The 21,165-nt window shown below is 41.9% G+C and overlaps 1 pseudogene; it reads left to right on the forward strand.

Annotated features, from left to right (window-relative positions):
• Nucleotides 1-92: 92 nt before the first annotated feature.
• On the forward strand, nt 93-21,118 carry LOC127433559 (solute carrier family 46 member 3-like; annotated as a pseudogene).
• The last annotated feature ends 47 nt before the right edge of the window (nt 21,119-21,165 follow it).

Raw genomic sequence — 21,165 nt, forward strand, 5'->3', positions numbered from 1 at the left:
CATTAGTTAATGCCCAAAATGTCATACTATGTCTTCTTAAACATGTCTTTCCTCCTTGTGTTGCTTTTTCCCACCTCAGAGCAGGAAGTGAGATGGGTCGTTTGTGCCTGATCGAGCCAGTGTTTGGCATGTATGCATTTGCTATGTTTATGATCTATCCACTGTTACAGCAGTATGTGTACCGTAGACTGTGGTTTGAGCTGAGCGGCATGCCCTACTCTGCTGAGAGCCTGTCCCACTGCTTAAACAACACCAATGCCACCATACACCAGGTGACATGTCATCTCTGAGTATATACTAGCACATAAAACAGCTCAGAGAGGGGCTGATTAATACATTAAAATAAAATCACACACAAGTTTTGCACTTTCAGAGACAATTCTGTTTGCTTTGTAGTCACTTTAATGTTTACATTAACATGTTTCCATCCAAGGTTTTTTTTTTTTTTGCAACAAAAGGTGTAGCACATCAAAACGTTTACCGATATAGCCGATGGAAACGCAAATTATCTCTAAAATATCACAAGTGTCGGCATAATATTTTTCCATTTAATTCTAGACCATAAACTCTATGTCGATACTTCAAATGTCGTGAAAAACTGGTTTGGAAACACTTTTTGTCGAGAAAATTGGTATTAATGCAAAAATGTAGTGTCACATGACAGAATTTGGCCCAATCGTTAGCCTGTGTTAATCATGACCACAAGGTATACATCCTTAAACACCAATTTATTGTACATGAAGCATTACTCGCACTGTTATGGATTGTTCTTAATGGCATACCTGCACAGATCCGATGCTGCAAACACATCTACGTCATGACACTTCCAGGAGTGCCAACACAAATATCTTGTATCATGCACCTGTTATCAACAAGTACAAGGAGAACAAATGAATGGCCATGTGGCAGCGGGGGCGTGGTCAAGCATCTCTCCGGAGAGAGAGAAAGCGGTAAGGGCGCTTACACCTGAGTTAAATTATGTCTAACACCTGTCTCTAATTTCAGTGAGCATGGGGAGAGCGGCATAAATAGAGCCACACCGCAGGTATACGATAGAGAGCCTGGGCACCAGAGACCCGAGTGTGAAGCGAAGAGTTAGTTATTGCAGTGTTGAGAGTTTATTTTGTGAAGTGGTTTGTGTAGTTTAGACTAAGCTTAGTGAACAACATAAAAGCTCTGAGAGTGTATACCTGCCGCAGAGAGGAAAATAAAAATCTTTACCTGAACCAAGAAACCTGCTTCTTGCCTCCTCCTTCCACTGAGAAGTGTTACAGGCCACTTATTAATATTAATTTAATTTATTAATTTAATCACGGTAGACATCCGTTTATTTATTAAAGTTGCTTTTCCACACCATTCAAAATAGGCTAATATGGCAGTCAAGGAATTAGTCCGCAATACATAAAACATATCATTTCTGTGCACAAAGATGTTTTAAATTAAAAAATAAATACACAATGCAAGGAGAAAAGCTTCAGTGGGTTTTTTTTTGAAATACTAACATAGCCCAATTCTATACAGTTATTGTTTATACTTTTGAAAAAATGCTGGCAAAATTCCCTGTATTAAATTAAATAAATTACCAAACCAAAAAATCAATAAATTAAAAAAATAAATTACCAAATGAAAATATTATATTGTTAGACCTATATATGCTTTTTCTTTACACAAACTTAAATTAGCCTTACCTTGTTCTGTAGACAAAAAAAAAGTCAGCTGAATGATATTCTCAGAATGTTCTAGACTTTTTTCAAGACTATAAACTATCAGAACTATTTGTCAAATGCTGAGTTCACTTTCAGAAAACGAGATTTTGAACATTTTAAAACATTTAAATATTTAAAATCTAACCCTCTTTACCTCGGATCGCATTTGCTGAGCTTCTTCAGATAATGTAAATTGCATTATGACGCTAAAATAATTTTAGTTGACAATCAAATTCAGTTGGTCGTTAAAAGTTGCTGGACAAATATGCAGGACATAATGCAGTTGTGATGGCAATGCTTTAGATTATATGATTGTTCAAAATAGCCTATTGAATATCAGGAATGTATCATATGTAAACCCTGATATTACACCGCACCAGTTTTTTTTTAATAGCTGTGCACACAGCTCCGCCTTCGCGGAGCCCCCTTTGAGCCGCTAGAGTCAGTCGAGTTGAAAGCCCTCTCCTTGAAGACGGCCCTCCTGATTGCACTCACCTCCATCAAGAGGGTCGGGGACCTGCAAGCGTTCTCTGTCAGCGATACCTGCCTGGAGTTTGGTCCGGGTGACTCTCACGTAATCCTGAGACCTCGGCCGGGCTATGTGCCCAAGGTTCCCACAACCCCCTTCAGGGATCAGGTGGTGAACCTGCAAGCACTGCCCCAGGAGTAGGCAGACCCAGCCCTGTCGTTGCTGTGTCCGGTGCGTACTTTGTGCATTTACTTGGATCGCACGCAGAGCTTTAGACGCTCTGAGCAGCTCTTTGTCTGCTTTGGTGGACAGCGGAAAGGGAACACTGTCTCCAAACAGTGGCTTGCCCACTGGATCGTGGATGCCATCACTATGGTATACCAGGCCCAAGCTGTGCCCACCCTTTCTGGAATACGAGCACACTCCACAAGGAGTCTGGCATCTTCGTGGGCACTGGACCATGGCACCTCTCTAGCAGACATCTGCAGGGCAGTGGGCTGGGCGACACCCAATACCTTCGCAAGATTTTACAATCTCCGGGTTGAGCCGGTTTCGTCCCGTGTTCTGTCAGGTATGAACAGGTAAGTTCGGGAATACGGACAGCTGTCCGTATTCCATCGCTTGTGTATAGCACCTTTCTCCTCCAAAGAGGTGATGATGTGCACTTCTTTTCCCATGCAAATTCACGAACCCGTGAACCCTGGATGTCCTTCCTCCCTAGCCCTGTGGCTCGCGAATTCAGCGGAGGAATTCTCAGCCGGAACCAGTACATGTGCTAATATGCCCTTACTGAGGTAGGTGCTCCACAGGTGCCGGTTACACCGGTAACCCCCTGTGATGTATTGTCGGCAGACCTGCGTCTCCCTTTGACAGAGCTCTCTCTGTCCTGGTCGCCATGTTTGTAGAGCTCCTCCCCTTTCAGGTAGGACCTACCACCGCACCTCTTCCATGTGCGGCTCTGAGTCCACATGACGTGCTTGCCACATGTTACCTTCCCTCCGGGCAGGATGTGGTCTCCGCGGGGTCTTTTCCCCCTGAAAGAATAGGATAGGAAAAGAACACCTTCCCCGGTGCATATATTGAGCGTTAAAATGGCCCCAGCCAAATAACTGAATACTCTGTGGAGAGAAAACATAGAGAGAAAAGGCCGCGGCTGGCGCAGCCTGCTTCCATACTAGATATGTCTCTTCCCCCCCAGGGATGTGGGGAACTATACAATGTTTTTTGAGGTGTTGGGGGAGGCTACGTGCAGACCGATGCACCTGCTGCTACGCATGCAGCAGCTTGCTTGCACAGGTACCGGCAGTCCACGTAACATGGTTCAGCTAGTTGTGCCATTTTGTATAGGGACCCCTAGTGTCACTACATCGACACAACGTCAAGTGTGTGACAGAAGGGGAACGTCCCGGTTACTATCGTAACTGTACTACCCGCTGAAATGGCCGGGACCCTGTCTCGGCTCCTCAGCACAAAACCTGAATGAGTGGTTGGGAGCCAGCTCCTTTTATTCCCGTATGTCCGGTGGAATGGCATGCAAATTCCACTCGCCAATTCTCATTGGCCTTTTCTCAAAGATCTGAGGTGTTCGGGGCTCTCAAGAGCGACCCCTAGTGTCACTACATCGACACAATGTCTCGTTCCCTCCATCAGGGAACGGAGGTTACGACAGTAACTGAGACGTTTCCCCACTAGCCTACTTGGTGCAGGTTGCCAGCTTGAACAGGGCCATGACGATTCACTTTCGGGTTGGAATCGGTGGCAACCTGTGATAGGCGCAACATCAGGACCAACATTACAGTCCTATCAGAAGGACAACTGCTCCATATCCTTGTCTTCTGAATGCATTTACTTGTGAAATTAATATGACAGTAAGCTGACTAATTTCAATTAATCGTCTTAATACTCTGCCATTTTATCTGGGAGGCGAAAGGTACACAATTAGCGATATACACACATTTCTGTATGGAAACGGCTTTTGCGATAAACCTTTTGGTTTACAACCTTATGTGACAATTTTTTTTATTTATTTTTTATGCATGACATTATCATGCACACCATTTTTATCGATAAAAGGCCATTTGAATGGAAACAGGCAGAAGACGGCAGATTTCGCAAACATTTTTTTATTTTATTATTTTTACGCATTTTCACTTTGTCGATAACAAAACAGCGCGAAAAGTGGATGGAAACTAGGTTGATGATAATAGTAGGCTTATCTAGGAAAATTAGTTCTGGAGAACCGGTAATATCTGTTGAAGTTGAGATTGTGATGTTTGTTCACTTTTGTCTGTTTGCATTCATTGTCTGTGTAAGACAATTCCAAGCAATTCACAAGCGTTTATCATGTGTGGATCATTTCAAGTTATTTGGGGTGGGGGGCCGGAGGCCCCGCCCCGTTAGGAAAGCTCCGCAATAACCACTGGAGGGGTAACATGTTGTTCTGGTACACGCGCGAATACGCTCTCATAGCTGTTCAGATGAGAGGTTCGCCGAGTTCGGGTCAGTTTTTCAAGTAGGATCTTGGGCTCGGGTTTGTAATTTATGAAAAAAAAAAATATACAGGCCTTCCGAACTTGTTTCACCCACGTGCTCTCACTCACAGATGCGCACAAACGGATGAGGGGCTGTTCACACCGAACACGTTTTTCCATTGTTTTCCTATTTAAATTCGCTGGACGAATTTTCTTGACTGCTGCACCGTGTCTCGTTGTTTCTTCAGTGTCTTACGCAGGATCGGCACATTTTTAGACACTGTGTCAAGTTAAAAAGCACTTTAGGTCTCAAAAACGCATGTCGAGACACCTGCGTTCTGTTTCATTCGTTGCGCTGTCTAGATTGTTTTTAGCGCAGGTGTCACAAAGATTTAACGTTCTGAACAAGTGCAGGTTGCAAATAGGTGGCTATTACAATGTTTAACATTATTCCAGATCGCTCTTCACCAAGCAACGTTTAAGGGCTTGATAAACGGCAATGTTTTTTTTCCCTTCTGCTCGAGTGTGCGGAGGGGCCGCCGTGCCTGATATGTTTACTGTTACTGTTACTGTTACGAATGTTGACTACGATGCTTACATAAAATACAGCCTTTTGCAACATGGTGAACAATACTCTGCAGCGTCAGAATATAAAGTGAAATTAAAGTAAATAAGACAGATATACAGGATATTATTATTGTATACAACAAATCCTCAAAATAATAATAATAATACTGTATCATATTATAAACTGGGCAATCTGGACATTAATAAATAATTGATAGATTATAATAATAATAAATAACTGAATTCTGATATGTTATTGAGTGAAGTAGTATGTTTTGCACACCCTGTTCATTAAAAAAGAAGAAAGAAAATGTTGTTTTGTAAAAATAAATGTAGGTAAATATTGCTTTTTTATCACTGTATTGTGGGGGAAAAATGGAAAATGCATGCATTGATTATCTTTAACTAGATTTTTATTTCATTAAACATTTTGAATGTTCTTGGCTACAATGGCTGATAGGATGAATTTAAAATTATGATTTAAAATTAATTTTGTCATTTTTTTATGCAAACATTTTCGAAATGGTATCCCGGGTTAGCCGGTTGCTTGGGGCCTCAGATATCCTAAACCCGCCCCTGTTCAGAACCATAGAGAGTTTCCTAATCAGCTCAGCTTTTTGTCAGATTTGACACATGTGTGTCATGTGAGCTTTTAGATTAGTTTCAAAAAGCCTTTTCCCAATCACTGGTGAATAAATGGGCCCTAGATAATAATTTCAAAGTTGATTTTACATTTTCTGTTGCTAAGAAGGGTGTTCTGGATGGTTGCTAGAACATTGGTATCGTGTTCATGGTGATTACTAGGACATTGTTAAGTGGTTGCGATGATGTCTGGGTGGTTGCTAAGACCTTTTTTAGGTGGCGGCTAATGTGTTTTAGGTGGTTGCAAGGGTGCTGTTAGATGATTGGTTGCTATGGTGTTTTTGGTGGATACTAGGGTTTTGCTTGGTGATTGCTTTTATGTTCTGGGCGGTTGCTAGGGTCAAGGCTCGAAATTGCGACCATTTTGGTCGCATATGCTCCTGAAAATGAACTCAAAATATATTTGGGAGCATTTGTGCGAGTGCAAATAATTGTTGTGGTGCGACCTGTTTTCATTTCTCTACAAAATGTTCGCTAATTACTGCACTATGTGCCTGTTGTGAACTGACACAGTGACCGGTCCACCTTTCTATTCAGTGTTACATAACCAATTAAACTTCATTTTTACATTCTTTAATGCAGATTTTAGATTGGTTAATATTAGCCGTCAATCACTCCCTTTCACCGCGCTCCATTGTCATGTGATAGGGAGCTAACTAGCGCACGAAATGTAAAGAGCTGAAGAGAGAAGATGAAAAGAACACTGATTTCTTTTGTAAGCTGCCTAAAGTTACAGATAATGTAACTCCTGGAGTTGGTGATGGCGATCATGTGGTGAATGTGGATCCACCAGCAGAAAAGAAGGCTTACAGTTTTCAGAGAGAGTGGCTGAAAGACTTCAAGTGGCTCCGCTATGAAAATGGCTTAATGCACTGCGTTCACTGTAAAGCCTGTGGGACAGAGGTTGCAGGTAACACTGCGTTCGCCACTGAATCCACACATTTTAAGCGCGAGAGCTTGATTAAACACGGGGAGAGCGCCAAGTACAAGAAATGCCAGGACAAGTGTGTGGCAAAGAATTCAGGATCAGGTTCGATTGTTGAAGCTTTTAATCCTCAGGATGCTGCCGGACGTTCCGTTAAATTGGCAGAGCTGAACATGAAATTTAACACCGCCTACACCATCGCCAAAGAAGAGCTCGACTTCACTAAATTTAAACCCATGTTGCATGAAAATGAATGGCGTTGAGATCAACATGACGTACGCAAATGACAAGTCATGTGCCAACATCATCGGCGTGATAGCAAATACCATCTGCGAGAACACCGCAGTTAAAGTATCATCAGCTCAGTATATCTCATTCATCATTGATGGAGACACCGACCTGTCTGTCAAGGAGTGTGTGGTAGTGTATGTCCTGCTTGTTGGACAGCCCATGAACTAGTGATGGGAAGATCGGATCATTATACTGACTTGAATCTTTGAGTCTTGTTCAGCAAAATGAACGAATCTTTTTTCAAGTCATTTAGTTCATGTCGTTCAGAATCAGAATCAGAATCAGCTTTATTGCCAAGTATTCTTACACATACAAGGAATTTGTCTTGGTGACAGGAGCTTCCAGTGTACAACAATACAAAAACAATACAAAAACAGCAGCAAGACATAGATAATAATAAAAAATAAAAAATAATTATACACATACGTACAGACACACACATACATACATACACATGGGTAGTGCAAATCTAATACATCTGTTATGTACAGTGCAAATGTTTTTTTTGTTTTTTTTTTTGTTTTTTTTTTTGTTTGTTTTTTTCAGAGGAATGAAATGGCAGAAGAGGTTGGATGTGTCGGATAAATATAAGAAAGACTAAACTGTGTATTGCACATAGTTATTGCTCAATGTGGCAATTTAACTGTTCATGAGATGGATAGCCTGAGGGAAAAAACTGTTCCTGTGCCTGATGGTTCTGGTGCTCAGAGCTCTGAAGTGTCGGCCAGAAGGCAACAGTTCAAAAAGGTAGTGGGCAGGGTGAGTGGGGTCCAGAGTGATTTTTCCAGCCTTTTTCCTCACTCTGGAAGTGTATAATCCTTGAAGGGGGGGGGCAGGGGGCAACCAGTAATCCTCTCAGCAGTCCGAACTGTCCTTTGTAGTCTTCTGATGTCTGATTTCGTAGCTGAACCAAGCCAGACAGTTATTAGAGTGTAGAGGACAGACTCAATGACTGCTGAGTAAAACTGTATCAGTAGTGCCTGTGGCAGGTTGAATTTCCTCAGCTGGCGAAGGAAGTACAACCTCTGCTTGGCCTTTTTCACAATGGAGTCAATGTGGGTCTCCCACTTCAGGTCCTGTGAGATGGTAGTGCCCAGGATCCTGAATGACTCCACTGTTGCCACAGTGCTGTTTAGAATGGTGAGGGGGGTCAGTGTTGGGGTGTTTCTCCTAAAGTCCACAATGATCTCCACCGTTTTGAGCATGTTAAGCTCAAGGTTGTTTTGACTGCACCAGACAGCCAGCTGTTCAAACTCCCTTATGTCTGCAGACTCATCGTCATCTCGGATGAGGCCGATGACAGTGGTGTCATCTGCAAACTTCAGGAGCTTAACAGAGGGGTCCTTGGTGATGCAGTCATTGGTGTAGAGGGAGAAGAGTAGTGGGGAGAGCACACATCCCTGGGGGGCACCAGTGCTGATTGTACAGGTGCTATAAGTGAGTTTCCCCTGTCTCACAAGCTGCTGCTTGTCCGTCAGAAAGCTGGTAATCCACTGACAGATAGACATGGGAACAGAGAGTTGGTGTAATTTATTCTGGAGTATAGCTGGGATGATGGTGTTGAAAACCGAACTGAAGTCCACAAAAAGGATCCTTGCATATGTCCCTGGTCTGTCCAGATGTTGCAGGATATGATGCAATCCTGTGTTGACTGCATCATCCACAGACCTGTTTGCTCGATAAGCAAATTGAAGGGGATCTAGAAAGGGTCCAGTGATGTTCTTCAGGTAGGCCAACACCAGTCTCTCAAATGATTTCATGACCACAGACATCAGGGCGACAGGTCTGTAGTCATTATGTCCTGTGATTTTTGGTTTCTTTGAGACAGGAATAATGATTGAGCCTTTGAAGCAGCATGGGACTTCACACTGCTCCAGTGATCTATTGAAGATCTGTGTGAAGATGGGGGCCAGCTGGTTAGCACAGGATCGAAGACATGCTGGTGAGACGCCATCTGGGCCTTCCTCGTTTTTTGTTTCCAAAAGACGCGACTCACATCATCTTCACAGATCTTAAGTGCAGGTTGAGTAGCAGGAGGGGGGAGGAGGGGGGTTGAAGGAGGTGTTGGTGTTTGTGTGAAGTGAAGGTCAGAGTGGGTATGGGGTGTGAGATTGGGCCTTTCAAATCTGCAGTAGAACACATTCAGGTCGTCAGCTAGTTGTTGGTTCCCTACAGGGTTGGAGGTAGGAGTCCTGTAATTTGTGAGTTGTTTCATGCCGCTCCACGCTGATGCAGGGTCGTTAGGTGAAAACTTGATTTTCAGCTTCTCAGAGTATCTTCTTATAACCACTCTGATTTCCCTGTTCAGTGTGTTCCTGGCCTGATTGTACAAGACTTTATCCCCACCCCTGTAAGCGTCCTCTTTGGCCTGACGAAGCTGCCTGAGCTCTGCTGTAAACCACGGTTTGTCATTGTTGAACTTTAAATAAGTCCTAGAAGGAATGCACATATCCTCACAGAAACTGATATATGATGTAACAGTATCTGTGAGCTCATCCAAGTCTGTGGCTGCAGCCTCAAAAACACTCCAATCCGTGCAATCGAAGCAGGCTTGTAGTTCCCGCTCTGCTTCATTGGTCCATCTCTTTACAGTCCTTACTACTGGCTTGGTTGATTTTAATTTCTGCCTGTAGGTTGGAAGAAGATGAACCAGACAGTGATCAGAGAGTCCCAAAGCTGCTCTAGGGACAGAGCGATATGCATCCTTTATTGTTGTGTAACAATGATCCAGTATGTTCCTGTCTCTGGTGGGGCATGTGATGTGCTGTTTGTATTTAGGCAGTTCACGTGTGAGATTTGCTTTGTTAAAGTCCCCAATAATAATAATAACTGAGTCCAGGTATTGTTGTTCCATGTCTGTGATTTGATCAGCCAGCTGTTGCAGCGCTGTGTTCAAACACACGTTTGGTGCGATATACACACTCACCAGAATAAACGAGGAAAACTCCCACGGCGAGTAGAAAGGCTTACAGTTAATAAAGAGCGCTTCCAAATTAGGACAGCACATCCTCTTTAACATTGTTACATCTGTACACCAACTTTCACAGATATAAAAGCATGTTCCACCGCCTGTCGTTTTCCCTGTTAACTCCGCGATGCGATCCGCTCTGAACAGCTGGAAGCCTGGAATGGCTTCACTCAGACAGGTTTCTGTGAAGCAGAAGGCAGCAGAGGTTGAAAAGTCCTTGTTTGTGCGGGTGAGGAGATGTAGTTCGTCCATTTTGTTAGGAAGAGAGCGGAGATTCACTAAGTGAATACTCGGCAGCGCTGTTCGAAATCCGTGCTGATGGAGTTTGAACAGCGCACCGGCTCGTCTCACTCGCCTCCAACTAAAATGTCTAGCAAAACGTCTGAATATTTGAAAACCGGGAAAAGATTGTCTGGTATATGCTGTCGAATGTTCAGCAATTCGTCTCTGTTAAAACTGACTGGAAAAAGATTACTAAACACAGGACAAACAAAAAAAACAACAAAAGAACTGAGGAGCTCCACACCGAGGCAGCCATCCACAGCGCCATCATGATGATCCATTTCTAATTCTGCTTCATTTGAGCAGAATTAAATTAATATGTTACATTTTCAATAGCCAAATCCCCCCAACACGTCTACTTATGCAAACTTTGATTATAGTCCCAAAAAGGAAACATTGTTAATGCAGCCAAGGACAAATTATGAGAAACAAATGATTAGTTCACCTCTGGATTGAATCTTCTTGTCCGAGTTGTTCGTTCTTCTGTCACGTGACAAAAGAACGAACGACTCGGACCAGAAGACTCGAGAGGTGGACTAATCATTTCTGTTTCCTGTGTGAGCAATGCATTGCGTATACGGCTATCACATGACAAAAGAACGAATGACTCGGACCAAAAGAGTTGAAAGGTGAACTAATAATTTCTGTTTCCTTCGTTCGTTTGCGGTTTTCACATAACAAACGAACAAAGGTTGCACAATGCACATGCGCGGTCAACACAAAATGAATGAATCACTCTCTGAGACTACTTGTTCTTCTGAGTCACATAAAAGATTCGTTCAAAATTAACGAATCGTTCATGAACGACCCATCACTACTACAAACATCCTCGTCAGACATGTTGAGGTGGAACACGCCAATGCTGAGGGTGAGGATATTTTTTTATTATATAGCTTATTTAGTATGATATAAATTGTAGTTGTGGTGGTCCTTAATTTTCGGTGGGTGCTCCTAAATTTTTGCTGGTGCTTCTAACTTTTTGAAGTTGGGAGCAACAGTGCACCAATTAAAAAAGTTAATTTCGAGCCCTGACTTGGATGTTCTGAGTGGTTGCAAGGTCATTGCTAGGTGGTTGCTATGGTGTTCAGGGTTGTTACTAGGGCATTGCAAGGTGGTTGCTAAGTGGTTGCTATGGTGTATATTGAATAATTTCAAAGTAAATGATTACATTTTCTGTTGTTAGCAAGGGTGTTCTGGATGGTTGCTAGAACATTGGAATGGTGTTCATGATGGTTGGCAAGACATTTTTAGGTGGTTGCTGTGGTGTTTTAGGTGGTTTCAGGGGTGTTGCTAGGTGATTGGTTGCTATAGCATTTTGGGTTGATACTAGGGTTTTGCTAGGTGATTGCTTTTGTTTTCATGGTTGTAACTAGGGTGTTGCTAGGAGGTTGCTATTATGTTCTGGGTAGTTGCTAGGGTGTAGATAGATGATTGCTATGGTGTTCTTGGTGGTTGCTAGGTCATTGCTAGGTGGTTGCTATGGTTTTTAGGTGGTTTTCAGAGTGTTGCTAGGTTGTTGGTTGCTATGGTGTTTTGGGTGGATACTAGGGTTTTGCTAGGTGATTGCTATTGTGTCTATGGTTGTAACTAGGGTGTTGCTAAGAAGTTGCTGTTATGTTCTGGGTGGTTGCTAGGGTGTAGACAGGTGGTTGCTATGTTGTTAAGGTTTTTACTAATGTGTTACTAGGGCATTGCTATGTGGTTGCTATGGTGTATATTGAATAATTTCCAAATTGATTTTTAAATTTTCTTTTGTTAGCAAGGTTGTTCTGGATGGTTACTAGGATGTTGGTGTGATGTTCATGGTTGTAACTAGGGTGTTACTAGGAGGCTGCTATTATGTCCTGGGTGGTTGCTAGGGTGTAGATAGGTGATTTCAATGGTGTTCTGGGTGGTTGCTAGGTCATTGCTAGGTGGTTACAGTGTTGTTAAGGTTTTTACTAATGCGTTACTAGGGCATTTCTAGGTGGTTTCTAAGTGGTTGCTATGGTGTACATTGAATAAGTTGATTTGTACATTTTCTGTTGTTGGCAAGGGTGTTCTGGATGATACTAGGACGTTGGTATGGTGGTCGTGGTGGTTACTAGGGCGTTGCTAGGTGGTTGCTATGATGTTCTCGGTGGTTGCTCAGCCATTTTTAGGTGGTTGGTACGACATTTTAGGTGATTGCAAGGGTGTTGCTATGTGGTTAGTTGCTATTGTGTTTTGGGTGGATTCTTGGGTATTGCTAGGTGATTGCTATGGTGTTTATGGTTTTAACTAGGGTGCTGTTAGGAGGTTGCTATTATGTATTGGGTGGTTGCTAGTGTATATATAGGTTATTGCTGTGGTGTTCTGGGTGGTTGCTAGGTCATTGCTAAGTTGTTGCTAAGGTGGTTGCTATGGTGCATATTGAATAATTTCAAAGTTGATTTTTACATTTCTTTTTTTAGCAAGGGTGTTCCAGATGGTTACAGGAACGTTGGTATGGTGTTCATTGTGGTTGCTATGATCTTCTCCGTGGTTGCTAAGACATTTTTAGGTGGTTGCAATGTTGTTTTAGGTGGTTGTAAGGGTGTTGCTAGATGATTAGTTGCTATGGTGTTTTGGGTGGATACTAGGGTTTTTCTAGGTGATTGCAATGGTGTTTATGTTTGTAACTATGGAGTTGCTAGGAGGTTGCTATTATGTTCTGGGTGGTTGCTAGGGTGTAGATAGGTTATTGCTATTATGTTCTGGGTGGTTGATAGGTCATTGCTATGTGGTTGCTATGGTGTTCAGGGTTGTTACTAGTGCATTACTAGGGTGTTGCTAGGTAGTTTCTATGGTGTATATTGAATAATTAGATTTTATATAAAGTAGATTTGTACATTTTCTGTTGGTAGCAAGGGTGTTCTTGATGGTTGATAGGATGTTGTTATGGTAATCGTGGTGGTTAAGGTTGTTACTAGGTCATTGCTAAGTGGATGCTATTATGTTTTGGGTGGCTTCTAGGGTGTAGACAGGTGGTTGCTATGTTGTTAAGGTTTTTACTAATGTGTTACTAGGGCATTGCTATGTGGTTGCTATGGTGTATATTGAATAATTTCCAAATTGATTTTTAAATTTTCTTTTGTTAGCAAGGTTGTTCTGGATGGTTACTAGGATGTTGGTGTGATGTTCATGGTTGTAACTAGGGTGTTACTAGGAGGCTGCTATTATGTCCTGGGTGGTTGCTAGGGTGTAGATAGGTGATTTCAATGGTGTTCTGGGTGGTTGCTAGGTCATTGCTAGGTGGTTACAGTGTTGTTAAGGTTTTTACTAATGCGTTACTAGGGCATTTCTAGGTGGTTTCTAAGTGGTTGCTATGGTGTACATTGAATAAGTTGATTTGTACATTTTCTGTTGTTGGCAAGGGTGTTCTGGATGATACTAGGACGTTGGTATGGTGGTCGTGGTGGTTACTAGGGCGTTGCTAGGTGGTTGCTATGATGTTCTCGGTGGTTGCTCAGCCATTTTTAGGTGGTTGGTACGACATTTTAGGTGATTGCAAGGGTGTTGCTATGTGGTTAGTTGCTATTGTGTTTTGGGTGGATTCTTGGGTATTGCTAGGTGATTGCTATGGTGTTTATGGTTTTAACTAGGGTGCTGTTAGGAGGTTGCTATTATGTATTGGGTGGTTGCTAGTGTATATATAGGTTATTGCTGTGGTGTTCTGGGTGGTTGCTAGGTCATTGCTAAGTTGTTGCTAAGGTGGTTGCTATGGTGCATATTGAATAATTTCAAAGTTGATTTTTACATTTCTTTTTTTAGCAAGGGTGTTCCAGATGGTTACAGGAACGTTGGTATGGTGTTCATTGTGGTTGCTATGATCTTCTCCGTGGTTGCTAAGACATTTTTAGGTGGTTGCAATGTTGTTTTAGGTGGTTGTAAGGGTGTTGCTAGATGATTAGTTGCTATGGTGTTTTGGGTGGATACTAGGGTTTTTCTAGGTGATTGCAATGGTGTTTATGTTTGTAACTATGGAGTTGCTAGGAGGTTGCTATTATGTTCTGGGTGGTTGCTAGGGTGTAGATAGGTTATTGCTATTATGTTCTGGGTGGTTGATAGGTCATTGCTATGTGGTTGCTATGGTGTTCAGGGTTGTTACTAGTGCATTACTAGGGTGTTGCTAGGTAGTTTCTATGGTGTATATTGAATAATTAGATTTTATATAAAGTAGATTTGTACATTTTCTGTTGGTAGCAAGGGTGTTCTTGATGGTTGATAGGATGTTGTTATGGTAATCGTGGTGGTTAAGGTTGTTACTAGGTCATTGCTAAGTGGATGCTATTATGTTTTGGGTGGCTTCTAGGGTGTAGATAGGTGGTTGCTGTGGTGTTGTAGGTGATTGTAAGGATATTGCCAGGTGGTTGGTTGCGATGGTGTTTTAAGTGGCTACTAGGGCTTTGCTAGGTTATTGCTATGGTGGTCTGGGTGGTTGCTAGGGCATTCCTAGGTGATTGTTATGGTGTTCTGGGTGGTTGCTAGGTCATTGCTAAGTGGTTGCTGTGGTGTTCAAGGTTGTTACTAGGTCATTGCTAAGTGGATGCTATTATGTTTTGGGTGGCTTCTAGGGTGTAGATAGGTGGTTGCTGTGGTGTTGTAGGTGATTGTAAGGATATTGCCAGGTGGTTGGTTGCTATGGTGTTTTAAGTGGCTAATGGGCTTTGCTAGGTTATTGCTATGGTGGTCTGGGTGGTTGCTAGGGCATTCCTATGTGATTGTTATGGTGTTTTGGGTTGTTGCTAGGGGATTGCTATGGTGGTTGCTATGGTCTTCTTGGTGGTTGCTAAGGCACTGCTAGGTGGTTTCTGGGGTGTTCTGGATGGTTGCTAGGGTGCTGATAGGTCTTTGCTATGGTGTTTTTTTGGTGACAACAAGGGCATTGCTATGGTGGTTGCTATGGTCTTCTGGGTGGGTGCTAGGTGGTTGCTTACTGGCACAAGTCAAAAGACCCCACCACCAATTTTCTATAATATTGTCCCTAAACAGGGCTCAGGTCTCTCTTTTAATGTAAGTTTATAGAATTTTTTTTACCTGGTTTATAATTTATGAGCAAGAAAAGCCACACAATTAGACATGTCGTTCATGTTTGTAGCACAATGGTGAAGGATGACAGAAGTTAAGCAATAGTAATAGCGATACTTGCCTTAGCAAGCACCACTGATAATCTGCATCATTTTGAATTCCTGTTATTTTTACCTTCTCTCCTCTCTCTCAGGCAGTACAGAAGGAGACATCTATATTTCTCTGCCAGAGTGAACTGTGCTTTCTCATCCCAGGTCTCATATCTACTTTACTCCTGGTCTCATACAGTGACCACTGTAGGTGTAAAGTGGCCATTGTTCCCCCTCTAGTGGGTGACACTCTGTTCGCCCTGAGTTACGTCTTAGTCAGTAGATTCTCCTTCAGCCTCAATTATCTGCTAGTTGCCTCCTTTCTAGCTGGCCTGATGGGAGGAGCCACCTCTCTGATTGGGGGATGTTTCGCTTATCTAGCTGACCTCTGTGGAGAGGGCCCAGAAGGGCAGAAGACTGTCCGAATGGCTCATCTGGACGTGATTCTCGGAGTGTTGACTGGCTTAGCTTCTCTTTGTACTGGATTCTACATCAAGGCAGCTGGCTTTACCTGGGCTTTCCTCACTGCAGTCATTCTGCATCTCCTTAACATTCTCTAAGTTCTGGGGGTTTTGAAAGAGTCCCTTCCGAGTGAGTCCCTGTCAATGTCTAGCCCAAGCTCTGTAGTCCCTCGCCTACACCAGTCTGAAGCTCTGACTGCCCGTCTGCAAGGCGTTTACCTTCTGTTCGCAGACTCAACACGGAGAAGGAACATATTGCTGTTGTTCATGTTGGCTGCCTTTGTTTTTTTTAAGGTGATCATTATTACTCCAGGGTGCAAATTACATAAGGTTTGGGGTTGTGTCTTGATGCACAAAACAAAAGGACAATGAACAATATTTTTGCAGCATTTATTAACCTTGGTTAATGATATTTTCTACATATACTATGACATTTTTACATTAAAATTTAAAAGTATGCATTAACATTAGCTAATATATTTTGCTAAAATGAACAAACTATATTACTTTGATAAATTAACTTGAATAAATGCTGTAAGAAGTCATTGTTCATTGTTGTTCATGATACATAATGCACAGCTTTATTCACAAACTCTGTCAGTTCAAAGTGCATCATAAGTTTTATTTTTAACTCAGACATGATGAATTATTCAATTAATAGAATGAGTTGATCAAAGTAACAATCTGTTTGTTTTTTTTCCACAGCTGGCCATGCAGGGTGGAATGTCCATATTTATATTGTATGAGTTGAACACTCCTCTCTGCTGGAGTGAGGTGCTGGTAGGTTATGGCTCAGCTCTCTCCACTGCCATCTACCTTTTCAGTTTTGCTGGTGTGATGCTGCTGTCCCGCTGTCTGCCTGACGCACATATCATCCTGGTGGGAATGATGTCTGTGGCAGCCGGGCTCATTATGGCCACGTTTGCAAAGTCTACCCTGCTTATGTTCCTGGGTAAGACTAAAATTAGACATTCAGAGTTTCTAGAGAGATAGATGGTTGGAGTGTTTTCAGGTAATAGAATGCATGTTTTACTCACTGCAGTGCGGCTGCCTTTGCTGCTGTCCATCATGCCAACTCCTGTTCTACGATCAATGATGTCCAAAATAGTGGCTGGATCTGAACAAGGTAAGAATCTCGAAATAGAATAGAATGTCCAAGATACTGGCTGGATCCATACTAGGCAAGAATCTCAGAATAGAATAGAATAGAATAGAATGTCTAAAATTGTGGCTGCATCCGAACAAGGCAAGAATATCTGAATTTAATAGAATAGAATAGAACTGAAAGGTCCAAAATAGTGGCTGCATGTGAACAAGAGAAGAAATTTTAGAATAGAATAGAATAGAATGAAATAGTGGCTGAACCTGAACAAGGCAAGAATTTCAAAATAGAATAAAACAGAACTTCCAAAATACTGGCTGGATCTGAACTAGGTAAGAATCTCATAATAGAATAGAATAGAATAGAATGTCTAAAATTGTGGCTGCATCTAAACAAGGCAAGAATCTCAGAATAGAACAGAATAGAATAAGGTAACACTTTACAATAAGGTTGCATTCGTTAACATTAGTTAATGCATTAGCTATCATGAACAAACAATTAACAATGTATTTTTACTGCATTTATTAATCTTTGTTAATGTTAGTTAAAAAAATACAATTGTTTATTGTTAGTTCATGTTAGTTCATATTGCATTAACTAATGTTAACAAATACAACATTTGATTGTACAAATGTATTAGTAAATGTTGAAATTAACATCAACTAAAATTAATAAACGCTGTAAAAGTATTGTGCATTGATAGTTCATGGTAACTAATGTTGTTAACTAATGTTAATGAATGGAACCTTATTGTAAAGTGTTACTTAGAATAGAATAGAATAGAATGTCTAAAATAGTGGCTGAACCTGAACAAAGCAAGAATTTCAAAATAGAATAGAATGTCCAAAATAATGGCTGGATCTGAACTAGGTAAGAATCTCATAATAGAATAGAATAGAATAGAATAGAATGTCCAAAATAGTGACTCCATCTGAACAAGGCAAGAATCTCAGAATAGAATAGATCAGGGATGGGCAACTGGCAGCCCATGTCGTGAATACAGCCCGTTGGACAAGACTGAGGATTGATTTTAGTTAATTGAAAAAGGGATTATAAATAGGGTGACCAGATTCCTGCTTGTTGAAAACGGGACAGCCCCCTCCCAGCAAAAATGAAACTGACATATCCATACCTAGGCACAGATCAATGCGAAGTAGAGGGTGCGTCTACATCTGTAACTGTTGTCACCTTGTACTTTTTGCAGGCAGCAATTTTTCTCAGTGTGCGCTTGTCTTTCAAGAGTTTATCGTAAAATGCAGAGCAGTCCAGTCCAAAATTAAGAAGTACGAAAAGCATTTCCTTCATGACTGTTACACTGAGTCGAGATTTATCCAGTGTCCATGCTGCGTTCATTAATGAGAACACACGCTCCACAGATGCAGATGTCCCAGGCAGGCATAAAACAAACTCCACGACCTTGGCTAAGACTCCGAAGTTGATGGTCTTGCTCTCCAGCTCATGAAAAGTGTCTGTCCATCTCCCAGACATGGCTGTCTTGTTCATGTTCCACTCAGTGATGCGACGAGTGACAATGTTTTTCGCGCAGCCCCACTCATCAAAGAGCGTGGTTTCATCAATCAAATTGAGAGCGGGGATTCTGGAGTAGAAGTGTTCGAGGCTGCTCTGAATGTCTTTCCACTCTGGGATGACTCTCAGTAGGGCCCACACAAGTTTTTCTGTGTTCTCCAATGAACGGCTCCAATTTTGGAGGTAATCCACTGATGCTGAATAAAAGTTTCTCAAAGCACCAAAGAAATCATCCGCTCGCATGTCACCGGATTCAACCAGGGCATCCAACTGCTTTTTAATGTCAGAGGGTATGAATGATTCCTCCAGCCTGGCCTGCAAGAGTTTTCTCAGGTCATGAATGTGCAAAGCTATGGCCATGCACAAAAGAATGATAAGCAAAATGTCCTTCACTTGCATGCACCTTGTCAGATTCTGAAATTTGCTTCACAAAAAAATCTCTAACACTTGGTGTGGCACACTTACTTTTAGCAGAATCCACATGCTTTTTTTTATGAACATGCTGCGCGATGTCAGTGCAGCCTCAATGGGCGATGGAAAAGCGAGCTCCACAAATCTCACACCTCACTTTACTAGGCTCTGTCTGTGACTCCTTTTTTAGAAATGTAAACTCTTTTTGAAGATCCTCATTAAATGTACATGCACGCTTCCTTGACATTTTTCCAGCCGCAATTTCATCTGTGTGCTCTTTCAAACTGACACTTCAATCAGTTCACTAACTGGACGTTTATTGATAGGGAATTGTGATTGGATAGTTTAATCCAATCATGTACTTCAAATAACACGGTATGATTTAATTGGTTTTACAAGCCGTATCCTTGGCTACCTTTGATTAGAATACTCACGTGACTGAGAAAGCTGCTTAGGCAATAGAGACATTTTAGGAGAGGGGAAATATGGCACAAAACACGATTTGTTCAGAATAAGTCGGGACACTAGAAAAAGTGCTTAGATACGGGACTGTCCCAGGAAAAATGGGACGTCTGGCCACCCTAATTATAAAGATTGCATTCAGGCTATAATGTTATTACGTCTATCCAACAGAAGAGGTTGCTTGTTCTTGGCAGACCTGCTGATCACTGTAGGATTCTAGCATGCAACATTTTACACTTGTTCATCATTTGTAAGCTAAATCGAGCAAAATTTTACCTCAGCTAGTCAGCGAGCTAGTGCGCATTAACGTTAATGTATGCAGGGTAAACCCATGACTTTTGTTTGCCTGGATACAAAATCTGTTATTAAAGATTTCAATTTGATTCGCCATAACAACACCACTGTTCAACTGATCATAGAGACGTACAGTATGAGAGATACGTACACCAGTGCTGCCTGAGCTGCTCTCCTCACAGATGTAAGGGTAAAATACATTGGCATCAAAACTTTTTACAAAATCCGTGAAAGCGCAAGGATCACCAAAGACATCTTATTCTGCTTCTCTCGTGCTTGTGAATCTCAGAATAGAATAGAATGGAATAGAATAGATAATGTGGTTCTCGCTCTCAGTGGGGCACGTGGTGAGTTGTGCATGGATGCCGCAGAGAATAGCGTGAAGCCTCCACACACTCTACATCTCCGCAGTAATGCGCTCAACAAGCCACGTAATAAGATGCGCAGATTGATGGTCTCAGATGCGGAGGCAACTGAGATTCGTCCTCTGCCACCCGGATTGAGGCGAGTCACTACACCACCACGAGGACCAAGAGCGCATTGGGAATTGGGCATTCCAAATTGAGGAGAAAAGGGGAGAGAGAAAAAAAGAATAGAATAGAATAGAATGTCCAAAATACTGGCTGGATCTGAACAAGGTAGGAATCTCAGAATAGAATAGAATGTCCAAATTTGTGGCTGCATCTAAACAAGGCAAGAATGTCAGAATAGAATAGAAAATAATTTTTAACAGATGACATTAATTACCGTTGTAACAGTATTTTGCAGTCATTCCAACATTCCTCAACAAACAAATTAAGGAGTTGTTCATAACAGTAGAATATTCCCTTTTCTCGTGAACTTTTAATTATTGATGTCTGTGTAAGACTCTTCCTTTTGGCTACGTTTGTATACAGGTGCCATGTTTGCATGTGTAGCCTTCAAGGAGATGTTGAGTGTTGGTGTTTCATTTACAGTGTTTAGCAGCATTTACGCAGCTACATTGTCCTGGTTCTCTGGGTTTAGTTTCCTGTTGGCTGCAGGGCTCACTCTAATACCAGCTGCGCTGATCTGGTGAGTAGCCCACCTCTGTATCATTCCAAATTTGTGTTTTTATGTGAGTGTTTGTGGCAATCATCTGTTTGTGAATCACCTGGATTTGAAGTGCACCTTGCTGTTTTCTATCTGCTGTTGTGGTCATTACACCGGTATATAATCATAGATTTTAAACGTATGTCTTATCTTGACATGACATTCTCACAGATTAATTTTAAAACATAACATACTGAAAACCTTTCCCCAGTGTTATTCTTTGCATGTGTCTGGATGTATATGAGGAGTCTACCATACTGACTGAGGAGAATGCAGAAAACCAAACAGAAATCTTTGAGCTACCACAGTGAAATTGAAGATGGTAGATTATTTCCTCAAGTTGCCACTCTGTTCCAAATGCCGCCCTCAGCCCTTGTGGTCCTAATCGGAGTCTACACT

This window comes from Myxocyprinus asiaticus, chromosome 43 (genome assembly GCF_019703515.2).
Source record: "Myxocyprinus asiaticus isolate MX2 ecotype Aquarium Trade chromosome 43, UBuf_Myxa_2, whole genome shotgun sequence".
In the NCBI taxonomy this organism is placed as follows: domain Eukaryota; kingdom Metazoa; phylum Chordata; class Actinopteri; order Cypriniformes; family Catostomidae; genus Myxocyprinus; species Myxocyprinus asiaticus.